The sequence below is a fragment of the Anneissia japonica genome, unplaced genomic scaffold (assembly GCF_011630105.1).
Source record: "Anneissia japonica isolate Jap-2015-1 unplaced genomic scaffold, ASM1163010v1 scaffold288147_len54158_cov193, whole genome shotgun sequence".
Classification (NCBI taxonomy): Eukaryota; Metazoa; Echinodermata; class Crinoidea; order Comatulida; family Comatulidae; genus Anneissia; species Anneissia japonica.
This window is the reverse complement of record NW_022747664.1, coordinates 34,264-48,125: the sequence shown is the minus strand read 5'-3', so window position 1 is coordinate 48,125 and position 13,862 is coordinate 34,264. Positions and strand designations below refer to the sequence as shown.

Here is a 13,862-nt window from a genome sequence, read left to right as displayed (position 1 = left end):
AATGTCTCTAAAGAAATGGGCGTTCCGACGAGACCTCTCATCCAATCAAATTGATTTTTAGCTTAACAGACAGCTTGATTAGTCTATTTTTACATACCGAAACAGCCGTTAAAATCGGCCCACTGGTTCAGAAGTTAGAGTGATTTTTGTAAAACATGATCGCAAAATTGTGTAAACAGATAGGAGTTAATACACTGGGCGATCGCCAACTGACTTGGCTTAAAAAAAAGATTCCGACGACACCTCATTGATTTTAAAATTTAAAATAACATGACATTATAGCTGAATAAATAAGGAACAAGTTTCAAAAACAGCCAAAAAAATCGGTCTAATATTAACGAAGATACGTTAAAAAAACTGCTAAAAAAGGGCTGATTTTCAGCGATTTCTCACCGTTTGGCGATTTCGGGCCGGATTTTTGGAACACAAAACAAATTGTAATGTCACATCCTTGAAGCAGTCTGGATCATCATAATGGTTTACTGAAGGGTCAGACTCACTATAAATGTGCAAATGGACTTTACAAATCAAGAAAAATAAAGTTCAATTAACAAAAGGGTTTTCTTTAGAACGGAACTTTAATATGTCAAGAACAATTCCCTAAAAATCGTAACATTTAACTTCAAATATTTTTTTCACAGCATACCCTTTAACAATATCAATACATTTGATATGCGATAACGTAAGTTACTGAACCAATGTTGAATAATAGATAAGTATGATTATCTGTAACTGAGTGTAAAATGTACCTATAAATATTATTATACATAGGATGACCTATAAAACACAAGTGGGGGAAAAGTGCCACACCCAAATAATTACACATTTACTGTATATTGTTTTGAATAATTGATGCTGTAATAATATAACAATATATTTTAATCCGGTTGGTACTTTTCATTTTCGCTCACTAAAGAAAACAAACAACATATATCTTTCGAATTACCAATCATACAGAGATGCTCTGGTAACAAATGACATAAATTTGTTAAACATACACTTCCAATGATAATCGCATTTTGTATTAAATTTTAGTAACCTAAGTTTCATATAATTATGTAACACCGATCTATTCGTCTATCGTTGTAAAATAAAGCAAAATTATAATTTCTCTTCTCACTTGTGAGTATATACAGTATGTTATTAAAAATAAATAATAACCTCACATTTAAAATGAGCACATTTTTTCAAAACTATCATAAATGACTATAAAAGAGTATTTTTGTCTAAAATCAACAACAAGAACATTTTATTTGTTTTTATTTAGTTTTAAAGGTATGGTTTTTAAGAAAAAAAATATCATTGAAGTAGTTGATAACATGTTCTTTTTTTTAAAGATATGTGGTTAAGCCCCCAGTTTTGCTAATTCTTTCAATTTGATAAAGTTTTGTAACCTACGTTACTAAGATTACTCATCTAATAGAACATTACAAAGATTATTTGCAAACATATTTGTTGTCATCTTATCTATTTGATGTTAAACAATGTTAATTAGGTAAATTTATTTAATGTGTAATGTTTGCTTTCATGAATTTACTCGCGATTATAATGTACACATATACTGTAATATACGTACCATCAACATAAATCAGAAATATATGCAATAGGAATAATTTCCATGAATGATAGCATTCCTATAGAGAGTTACTGTATGTTAGGATATATGTAAAGAAAGTAAATATATCAGCCACCGCCCATAATAATAATAATAATAATAATAAGATTTATAAAGCGCACAAATCCACTGCAGTAGTTTTTATGTTATGTCAATGTTTTTATTAAATGATGTTTATTACATGCTATATAAACAACAACATAAAGTCATTTATAATAGTTCTATGCCCTCTTTATATTTCATTAATATGGATTAATATTCCAAAACGTAACGTAGGTTACTGTAACGTAAATTACCCTTTTTAATTACAATTACTAATTAAACATGATTACTTAACACCAATGATGATTTACTGACGCTGTATCCATGCTTATTACTTAACTACTTCTCACGTTTAGTTTGGTTCAAATTCTTGAATTGGTATATGAAGAAATCAGGTAACTATGTTTCACTGCTTAAAAGCGACAATCAAAATTTCAAGTTTAAGACCATATTTTGCATAGATGACTTTTCTACTTTTCCGAATTAACAATACAGTATTCATAACATCTTATACTAAGCAAATATTAGTTATTACCTTAAAGTTTTCCTGCAATAATATATGTTTTTCCTAGCAATTATGGTTATGTAACGTAAATTACGTGCATTTGAGACACAGAAACTGTACCATAACCATACTAAACCCACCTTTAAATTTAAAATGATTTAAAATGCTTATAGTACAAATTGACAACCTTCCAACCAGGTTACAACTCAGTAACTATAAGCCCTGTGGTACACAACATTTATTGAATGGCAGATTGCTAAAACAGTATTTTTTATCTGGCGACACACAAATTTTGCATACTCATGACTATAAATTGTCATAACTCTGTTGTTAGCTCAAAACTCGATGAAATTTGGTATATTTTTCTAATATATTATTTTTCGGTAACACTTTCCACATTATTATCATATTTGTCATTTCCAGTTGGTGAAACATGGGCGACCGTGTTTGCATGATTATAGTGAGTCTGACCCTGAAGGCGAATTCTCATATTAAACTTTAATGTTGCCGCTTCTTGCGCATTTTTTACTTGTCGTGTTTTAATACTTGCATCAAAAGTGTGAGCATGCAAGATTATGTATGCATGTCATTTTCAGTTGACACTGTGAAATTTGATCATTGACAGATTATGTCATCAATCAGATACAGTATTTTTTGGAATGCCCCGGGGCGTTTATTGTTTAGAATGGTTTTGAGGGGCATTTATTCGAGGGAGGCGTATATACTCGCTATAAATATATTATACCATATACTCCCAATAAGCGCCCTTATCACCGTAGTGGAACTAAAACACATAAATGACCGTTATTGTGTGATCATAAAGACTTTTTAATCCTAACCAGGTATAATTCTAAATATAATTCTACTGGAGTAAAACATTAATAGAATGTGTTGAGGATGATGTTGCATCCATTAGTTTTATTTGTGGGGGTGGGGACTTTTTTGAGGAAAAAATGAAGATGTTTAGGTACTAGTTTTTCAAACTTGAACGTTTGTTTGCTTCGAATATTTCCACTGGGAGGGGCGCAAACTTTTTTTTGCGCGGTGGGGGAGCACACACTCCCCCCCACCTTCCCGCTGATGCACTACTAGATATTCCACGTACTGAACTATTGCCATTAGCCTAATTTTAAGGTTTACTGTCAGCCACCCTCTCCCATATATTTTTTGTAGGTCAGGGCTAAAATACAGGTTAAGGCGAGACTTTATATATATTCCATGTTTCACGTACGGAGGAGGGCAGAATAAAAATAAAAATGTAATTTTGTTTTCTTATTTAGCAAATAGTTTGCCAAAAACATCCAGACAGAGGAGAAAGTAAAAATAAAATTTTATTGGTAAATGTAAAATGGGATGGTTGAATTTTTCAAATTTATATATTAATATGAAGAAATATACATATCTTATTTTTGGATATTTCAAGCAGCAGAGGGCGTAGAAAGAATGAAGAAAAACATTCGTTTTTTTTTCTGAAATTTCCGGTTTTCCATGGCGGCGGGTGCGTTAATTGGCCAAAAATAAAATTTTATTTTTGTTAAAAATCAACAATATTTGTGTCCAGCAAGTTCGCTAAACAAGGTATAAAAAATGTCTCGCCTAAGGTATGATATTTATTATTTTAAGCTTGAATAGTATTCTTTGAAACATTCAATCATTTTGGTATTAAAAACCTAATTTTTTTTATATAATTCGTATATCAGTAATATTGGGCAGCATATTATTTTGGCCTTAATAGTTCTGGTACTGAGTACATTACAAGCTATATTTCTAAACAAAACAATATGAAAACATAAAATTTAATATGCTTGCTATAAATTGTCCACGAAATTGACTTTACGAAGTGGGTGGGAATAAACATGCATTTTATTAGAAAAATAAAAATTTGCTGATATAATATGCACGTGACAATAAACAACATATAGGAAAATTGATATGATAAAGTTTGGTATGATAGTTAAGTCTTATGTAGGCCTATCATCATAATACTTGCAGTGGCTGACATGGCCTACGCTATAGACTGTTTTATTGAGTTCATTTTGGAACAGCGCTGCCAACGTCTTGCAACTCACTGGGGGACTTCTAGCGGTGTAGCCTAGCCTGAGCAGCTAGTTACACTGGTAACTACGTAGCGCAAAGTGCGTAGGCCCCAGTGCTGGCATGCCAGGTTATCAGAAATTTTCATTTCAAACTTCGCGAAAATGGTCTGTATATTTGCCACCAGAAAGTGTTGACTTTAAGGAGTGGTACCATTTATTTCATGGGTGAAGATCGACCACAAACGGAAGGTACCTTCCCTAGTTATGCAAAGGCTTGTTTCTTTCATTCATGGCCTTGGAAAGGACTATGAAAGGCCTTTGAAAATATACCATGCCTGTACTATTGTTCAGGTTTTTCTATCGTCAGAAATGATTATTTTCTATTATGTCAAACACCATGAATACATTAATTGAGAATCAGAAGTGAATCTTGGAATCCTTTGAATTCATTCAGTATAATATTCTTCAGGTATTTACGTAGACGTAATGTCACGATATGATGCACTACAAAAATACTTTTTGAAAACCTAGTTCTAAAAGCAACTTCAATATCGGCACACGTTTTGTAAACTGCGGTCGTAATTACTTGATCAGCTTGGAGGTATAAAAGATATTGTAGAAAATAATTCAAATCAGTCTTCCGAAATAGAATTTATCAGGGCTTCCAGCTGTTAGATCTTGGTGGCAGCTCCCTAGACATGCCTGTCCAAGTCCATACCGGTGTCCTTAATTGCTTGTTTTACTATATAGGAATTATAAATTATTACATTTGGGAGACCAGTATTTTTGAATTGAAAATTGTATCAAGTCAAATGAAAGAATAATTAATTAAATAAATAGATAGATAGATAGAAAAACCACTCTCCTGTGTGCAAAAGGGTAGTAAAGTAAAAATATGGGTAGGGAAAATATAGCATGCAAATCACCATTAGGGGTGGGGTTGTTGGTGTTTCGCAGTTTAGAAAATAGAAGCTCTTACATAAAATATAAATAACAACATTCCATTTGTAATCTCTAACTAATTTCACTCTTTTGATAGATTTTGTTTTTGGGTCTGCACAATGCGGTCCCCAGAACCTCACTGTTGCTGTTGTTGTTGTTCTTGTTCTTGTTACCAGAACTTTAAAAGCGTCCAGTATTGCTAGTTTTGAATGAACATGCAGGAAATTTTTACACATAAACTAGAGGTTACTTCCAACAAATGTTCATGGCCCTTTTTTTAAGTTTGACTTCAGGGTGCAAAGACTGTACATTACTGCCATTACAACTAATAGGACACATTGCATGGATGACGCGGTCGGTTAGCGATGTGTTCTAAGGGAATAAAGAAACCAAATTTGTGACGAATCACGTCTTGGTATTTAATTAATTTTTTTTTTAATTTTAAGACATTTTATATTCTATTTTGAAAAAAATGTATTTTTATTATGAACCCTTGCCGAAAACCCATAACTTATGCCACTGTGTACTGTATTTAAGATTTCCTCCATGATTTAAGCATGTTTTAATAGTGTCAACAAAAAGGTTACATCTTAAAGGTGCATACACAAAGTGTTAAACGCAGAATAAAGGTAACCTCAGATTAACGTACGGACCGGTGAGGGGTTGCTCTTGCTATAAAACTAGTTTTCTAGCTATAATTGTGTATGAATGCTGATCTGATTATTAGACTCGCTGTTCGTTTGACGACATTAAATATATTGAGGTGTCATAAAAAATTGTGCATAAATGCCCTTTTTATGATCTACTCAGTACTGAAAGCAAATTCTCATAAACTTTAGTTTTGTTGCTTATTGCAGATTTGAATACTTGAGTTTTTTTTTCCTTTTGTGTTTTCCTACCTGCATCTTTAGTGTGAGCATGCAAGCTTCAGTAATGTATGCTTGTTTACGGTTCATTAGCATTTTGAGTTGACACTACAGTACTGTAAAAATTTGATTATTGACAGATTATGTTACCAGATAAAGTGATAAGTGCTAGTTCTGTCGATTGATCTCATACATCAGTTGATTAAGGGAAAGTATCATAGGTTCAGGACGCAATATCAGTAGAAACACTCAATTACGAACTCCGATTTAACGAATTCTCGATTATACGAACGTAAAATCAAGGTGATGACGTCATAAAAAGTGAAGTGAAAAATAATAATAATAAAAAAAAATTCGCTCGAATTGTAACTGTTATTAGCATGCACACAACACAACATACCATACACTATACCTGTCTCTTATACACATCTAGATATTGAACTATACTCTGTTGTAGACCTGCTGTAGGATTCATATAAGCATTAATTTTATGATGGTAAGTATCATTATTATACAGGTGCAAGTTACTGGAGCTGTTCACAGGCAGATCCAGGCCTGGAGGATGAGAAGATGGGTCTGGACCCCTCTAAACACTGCTTTACAGTAATGGGTGCCGAGTACTGAAGAAAAGCTAATTTTTGATCTATGGTCAAACATTTCTAAACAGAAATCCTTAAGAGCTGCATCCGCATGACTCTACATTATCACTTCATATAGTAAATTTACGTAATGTGAAGAGCTAACGTTTAGAGCTAACGCTTAGAGTATGCATTGGTTGAATTATCCAATACATACGCTAACGTTTAGAGTATGTATTGGTTGAATTATCTAAAAAAAATGTTGCATTGCTCAAGCACAACAGGGTCAATTTGTTGGATTTGTTAAAACTAAGGCAGTAGCTTATCTAGGAGTCTTGAAATAAGGTGGGGTCTGATGGTGGCGTGAAGGGGAACCCCCACGCACTGTCTAGGTACACCACTGAATTATCGCCATTGGCCTAATTTTAAGGGTCACTCTCAGCCATCCCTCACTTGTTTGTAAAATATTAAGAACAGGACAGGCTAAAAGTCAGGTTAGGGTGTCATATTTATATTTTAAGCTTGAAAAGGTATTATATGGAAACATTCAATTATTCTGGTCTTGTGGTAACCCTAATTTTTTAAATTTTGTATATCAGTAGCCTGCCTTGGCCTAGTGCTGGTACAGTAGTTGTAATATATCACATATATTTCCAAACAGTTGGCTCATGCAGTGGCGTCGAGAGGGTGGTCAGGGGGGTTGCTTCCCCGGAGCCCGGGTCTACTGGGGGGCCCTGGACCAAGATGAAAAATTTTCGGGGTAAGAACAAAATCTCCATAGGGCCCGATCCCAAGCCAGTATGAAAACTGTTGTTGTCAGATTTAGGAGGAGACTTAATTTGGGGAGCGGCCGAGTGGGGGTCCCAAGTGAAGGGGGGAGGGCCATGTGAGGTGTTGCCCCATGTGAGGTGTTGCCCCGGGGCCCTTACTGGCTCTCGACGCCACTGGGCTCATGTGCACTTTAAATTAGAACTCAATACATCTTTTGAGACCAGGGACGTAGCCAGGATTTTGAAAGGGGGGAGCCTTAATGCTAGGTACGTAGTACCGAGGGGTGGGGGTGGCTAGGTCATCCACTCCTTACAGCTGGGGTTCGCCAAGGACCCCGGTGGGGTCTAGGGGGAAAGAGCCCCCTAGGAAGTAGTGCACTATGAACGTTTTAGAACTCTTTTGAGAGGATAAAGTGAAAATTGCAATAGACCAACTGGCAATACGTCTCGTTTTTTGTCTTTCCCGTCTTTTCTCACTCCCACCTAAATGCACCATGCTCCTCTGCACTGTCACCACCTCACTATAATTTTTTTACCTCTGGATAAAAATTAGCTTCTGCATGCGTTTTGACATTGAAAAAGCATTTATAAAACAATGAGAAATTTCTAAGATCAGTTGATCTATCGAATCACAAACATTGCAACATATTCGGCCGTTAAAAAATGGAATATTCTCATACATCAGTTGATTAAGGGAAAGTATCATAGGTTCAGGACGCAATATCAGTAGAAACACTCAATTACGAACTCCGATTTAACGAATTCTCGATTATACGAACGTAAAATCAAGGTGATGACGTCATAAAAAGTGAAGTGAAAAATAATAATAATAAAAAAAAATTCGCTCGAATTGTAACTGTTATTAGCATGCACACAACACAACATACCATACACTATACAGTACTATGGGCTTCAAATTCAGTGTTTTTTATGGCTTCACACATGTGCATATGCGACAAATTTTACTTTTCTTTCAGACATCGTTTTCAGCTTCAAAAGTCAACATAGTGCTTGATTGTTTTATTGAATGATCAATATATATAATAAACAAGTATCTATAGAAGTTGTATTGGAGTAAAATCCTAGCCTAGGCCTACTTTATGCCAGTGTAAGTAGTACCAGTGCAAATATATAGGAATTTGGGTCAACCCCGATTTTGCGAATCCCTGCAATTACGAACGGCTCTGGTTATGTAAATGAGGGGTTCTACTCTTTGTTTCACTTGACATCATTGCTTCGCTAACAGTATGAAGTTGCTTCCTTCACCAAAACGGATGATTGAGAAAGACGAGATGACCCAAATTTTCCGAAGGAGCCTTGACAGTGAACATATTGTCTGAGAAAATCATTTGCAATGTACATAAAACATATTAGCAGTGATAGGCTGAGTGTCATTGTTTGAAGAAAATATTTGCGTGTGGGGATGGGGGGGCAGTCTTTTTTGGATGGGCATATTACACATAGAAAGTACCTTATAAAATTACAAATTTAACCATTTACATCACCAAACTCTGTGTAAAAGTTATATGATTCCCCATGATAATTGTGGCGAAATTCAAAAGAGCAACTTTTCCACCCAATCATGAATGTTAAATGGTTGCTCCTGAAGCCTTACCATAGAAGTTATAACACTTCTCCAAAATGTATGTTTTTAAGGTTTTGGAAACACCCCAACGAAAAATAATGGTATCTCCTACAAACAATAATTTTTCTGCCTAACTTATTTGTTTCACAACAGACCACCCTTTATTCAAACATATGGCATAAAACAATTTTACACATTCTACTTCTTCTAAGCGAAAGGTCAAGTTTTTGGTCAAAAATTGTAAAAATTAGCTCTTTTTTGGGGGAAAACAACATATGCCTGTGTTACCATGGCAACTAGATATATATTTTTTTAAATATCTTCATTTTTTTCATATTCACCTAAAGTGTAATCAATAACCAAAATATGAAGACAATCTATTTTTTGGAGTTTGGCCACCTTTTTCAGAAATCGGTCGATATTCACAGACAACCGCTCTTAAAAGACATGGCCTGGAATTTATTAATTTAAAACGAATTATTTATGCTGATTTTTTTGGTTAAGTTTTATATATCCACTCCCTGAACAGTAGCCGTTATAAGCCCGAAAATGTTAATTTTTGCATTATCGTGAAAAAAAAAATTGATCAAGCTAACGAATATTCCACTGGGTTACTTTCTGGTTAGCAGGTGACTTTTATTGATATACGTTTAAGGTGGGTTTCTATCACAACAATGTTCACAAACCCAATGTAGAAGGAGTCAATTAGAAATTCTACAGCATTTAAATCAACACTAAAATCCGTCTTTTTTTTTTTTTTTGTTATTGCATAAAAGTGGCACGCCATCTTCGGAGTTGACTATAACTATCACATTGCATAGGACAACAAAATGATTTCTAACAAAATAATGTATGGTCAACTTGTATTTGTAATTTGCGTAAAAAATCACGCTTAGGCCTATGCGATAGCCTTTATGTATAGCATTTGCTGATGTATATGTACATACTGAATTTATGTATTCATTTTGAGTGATCACAGGAAAGAATATGTATTGCCTAGCAAGAACTAGCTTTAAAATTCTAACACTGTGTACAAAGGGGTGGGGGTGAGTAGGCGTGGCTCCCATGGCTCCCCCTCCACCTGGATAACTGGAATCTTTCCGGACGATTTAAAGATAGGTGTGGTCAGACCAGTTTTGAAAAAACCGTCCTTAGATCCAAATATCATGTCTAATTTTCGTCCTGTGTCAAACATTTCATTTCTTTCTAAACTTATTGAAAAATGTGTTTCTTCTGATGTAGTTAACTATCTCAAGGACAATAGTTTATTCGATCCTCTTCAATCCGCATATAGGAAGCATTATAGCACGGAGTCCGCAATCCTGAAAGTGCACAATGACATCATGCTCGCACTCGATAAAGGCAATTGTGTCTTGTTAATATTTCTTGACCTGTCTGCAGCGTTCGATACTATTGACCATTCCATTCTTCTCTAGAGGCTTGCATCCCTAGGAATTTGTGATACAGTGTTCATATGGTTTGTGTCATATCTAAGATCAAGGAAACAATTGGTTCACATAAGGAACACTACCTCGGGCTATATTGATCTTACATGCGGAATCCCCCAAGATTCCATTCTTGGTCCCATTCTGTTCCTTAAATATATTTCTCCTTTAGGTAACATAATTCAACAACATTGTCTTGAATATCATGCCTACGCTGATGACACACAGCTTTATATTAGTTTCAAACCAAGTGCAGGAAGATATGACGAGGCTAAGCTAACTATTGAAGCTTGCATCAGAGATGTCTAAGTCTGGTTAGCGAAAAATATGCTCTCTTTCAATCCTGATAAAACGGAGATACTGTTTATTTACCCGAAGTATCTTAGAAATGTGCCTATCATTCAAAACATCAACATTGGAAACACCTCAGTCATTCCATCTAAATGAGGTTCGTAATATTGGGGTGATATTTGATTCCTCAATGACAATGGATAGGCACATCCTTTTGGAATGGTGGCGCTGCAGTGAGCGGCAGCTGCACTGAGTTTGTCTGGAATTTGTTTACAAATTTTCAGTCTTTCTCAATAAATACAGTGCTATTTTGTTTCTTTACCTCAGTGTTGTGTCCGTGAACTGTCCGTGAAGAGTATGTGCCTGCTTTTTGTTTGAATTTTTCTTCGATTTTTTGTGTTTAGGATTTTGTTTTTTCTGAGCCATTGCTAGGCCTGTAAGACCCAGTAGGAGGAACTTGCTTTTATCACACTCTCGCTTCTGATCACCCGCCGCTCACACATTGCTCAAGACTACCTCAACACTTGGCTACCTGCTCTACATCATGTGTTACAGGTATCCTCGCCGTAAGCTCATCGATTTGAACAACCGCTACGTTGGGAAGCCATCTGTAGAACTATTTTCGATTCTAAATAAACTGAGAATAGCTAAAACGAGACCTAGAGGGTCCAGAGCAGGCAAAAGGAAAATCAGAACTATCAGTGTTTGTTCTATACCAAGAACAAAAAGGAGACCAGGAATTCCAAATCAATGTAATCTCATTACATTGGTAGATAGTACAGTAAGTGGACACTCCCATCTTTTTTGTTAACAAACTCTCACTCCCTGACGAATAAAATGCAAGAATTAAGGGTAAGAGTTAGTCAATCCTGCCCGGATGTAATAGTTATCACAGAATCGCACCTTAAACCTCACATGAACGACTGCTTATATGATATTGATGGCTACTCCATGATTTGTGCTGATCGATTGGATCAAGGAGGTGGAGGTATTATAATGTATATCAATGAACTTATTCCTTTTAAACAATGGACTGAACTTAAAACTGAGAACATTGAAAGCATTTTTGTTACAATACGACCCAAATGCTTACCTAGATCTATTAGTAACATCACTATTGCTGTTGTGTACCATCCCTCTCCCTCTAGCGCCAATGATTTCATTATGTGTAATCACATTTCGAATAACCTTGACTTTATCCGCACTAAGCATCCTGATACCGGAATTTTCATACTAGGAGACTTCAATAGAATGAAAGATGCTCAATTGAAGCAATTCCCGTTAAAACAGATTGTTAAGGATTGCACTAGGGAAAATGTTATACTGGATTTAATGTATACATCCATAGAAAATTTCTGTGAAACACCATACACTGAACCTGGACTGGGTTTGTCCGACCACTTAGTAGTTCTTTGCAGGCCTAACCTAGTGAGTAAAAGAGTACCACCAACTAATTCGTACCAGTATAAGAGGAAAGTCAACAATCAAGCAAAGGAACTGTTTGAGCAAGATCTTACGAATATTGGCATGAGTTATACGCGCAAGCAACCTCTGCTGAGCAGTACGAATTCTTTGCTTCTCGGATCAGAACTCTTGTTGAAAAACACTTTCCGCTTATCCAAGTTGTTCGCACTAATGTTGAAAAGCCATGGGTTACAAGTTACTACAAATCCCTGATTTACAGACGTCAAGCTGAACTCAAGAAAGGCAACATGATTGAATTCAGGAAACTCAGAAATAAAGTAAACAAAGCCTCTAAAAAACTTAGATGCAGATACTATGAAAAGGAAGTTTCGCAGCTGTACAAGGTTGATGTAAAATCATGGTGGAGTAAGACCAATAGATTATTGAACAAAAAGTTAAACAGCCCTCTAAACTACTTGACAAACAGTCTACAGTATGTAATGGTAACCAACAAGAATTAGCAGAAAAAGTGGCTGAATTTTTCAATTCAGTCACTGATGATTTTGAACCCCTTCAAAATCCTAGTGTTGCCCCTCTTAATACACCTGTCTTCAAATTCATAATAACGCATGATCAGATATATGTCAAATTAAAAGCTCAAAGTGTAAATAAATCCCCAGGGCCTGATAGTATACCCACATCGGTCTTTAAGGACTTTGCCAACATTTTAGCAAAGCCTCTTTGTGCAGTTACTAACTCCAGTTTACGTGAATCGTTTGTCCCTCACAAATGGAAAGCTGCAACTATTGTCCCTATCCCAAAAGTTAATCCTCCCACATCCATTGAATCTGACCTCAGACCAATTTCTGTAACTTCTGTATGTTGGAAAATAATTGAAAGTATTATTGGAGAAATGCTTTTAAATGAAATTCAGGACAAGATTGATTTAAATCAGTCGGCTGTATGAAAGGTGTATCAACAGTTGATGCCCTTATCTCAATAATGTTCAAATGGTTTGAAGCTGCAGACCAAGGTAATGAGACCCGAGTCCTGCTTTTAGACTACAAAAAAGCATTTGACCTTATTGACCATACGATTGCAATTGAAAAACTTAACAAATAAAATGTTAGTACAACTTTGGTAAATTGGATTCATGCTCTCCTAAGCCATAGAATGCATAGAGTACGTATTGGCGATCACTTCTCGAGATGGCTAAGTCCGAAGGGAGGTGTGCATCATTATCTTCATTAATGACCTTAAAGTTAATCTTCCTATTGTTAAATACATGGATGACACCACAGTGTCAGAAAAGATTTCTAGTAAAGAACCGAGCACCTTAATAAAAATGTCTGTGAGGAAATCTGTAGCTGGTCCACTAGCAACAGAATGAAGATTAATGAAAAGAAAACTAAGGAAATGCTAATTAGCTGTAAACGTGTAAAATCACAGCCTCCAATGATTCAAATAAATGGTGTTAATATTGGCAATGTTAGTCAATCTAAATTGCTAGGTGTTACAATCCAGGATGACCTAGGATGGGAAAGCCATATTCAATCTATTGTATCCAAATGTAATACAAGAATCTACTTTTTAGTTCCTATGCATGTAATGCAATAGGAACTATTGTAATCACTTTTGCTATTTACTATGTTTTTTATTGTGTGTAGTGTGTGTGTGTGTAGACATTTATGCAAATGCGCATGCGTCAAAGAAAAGTTTTCCGACATTTTGTTTTACATCGCGATGCGAAGATCGATGTGAAGTTTCTGCAGAGTTCAGTCAG

At 35.4% G+C, this 13,862-nt stretch overlaps 1 protein-coding gene across 4 annotated transcripts in view; it reads left to right on the top strand.

The window, feature by feature from the left end:
• LOC117120547 (sodium-dependent phosphate transporter 1-A-like) overlaps positions 1–13,862 on the top strand; it is a 37,802-nt gene that overhangs the window by 1,082 nt on the left and 22,858 nt on the right. The window contains exon 1 of one of the 4 annotated variants that reach the window (XM_033265574.1): positions 6,442–6,502. The exons of the other annotated variants lie outside the window; for them this stretch is intronic. The gene's annotated coding sequence lies outside the window, so the exon portion shown is untranslated. Of the gene's footprint in view, positions 1–6,441; positions 6,503–13,862 lie in introns of those variants that run through there. 4 annotated transcript variants of the gene reach the window in all.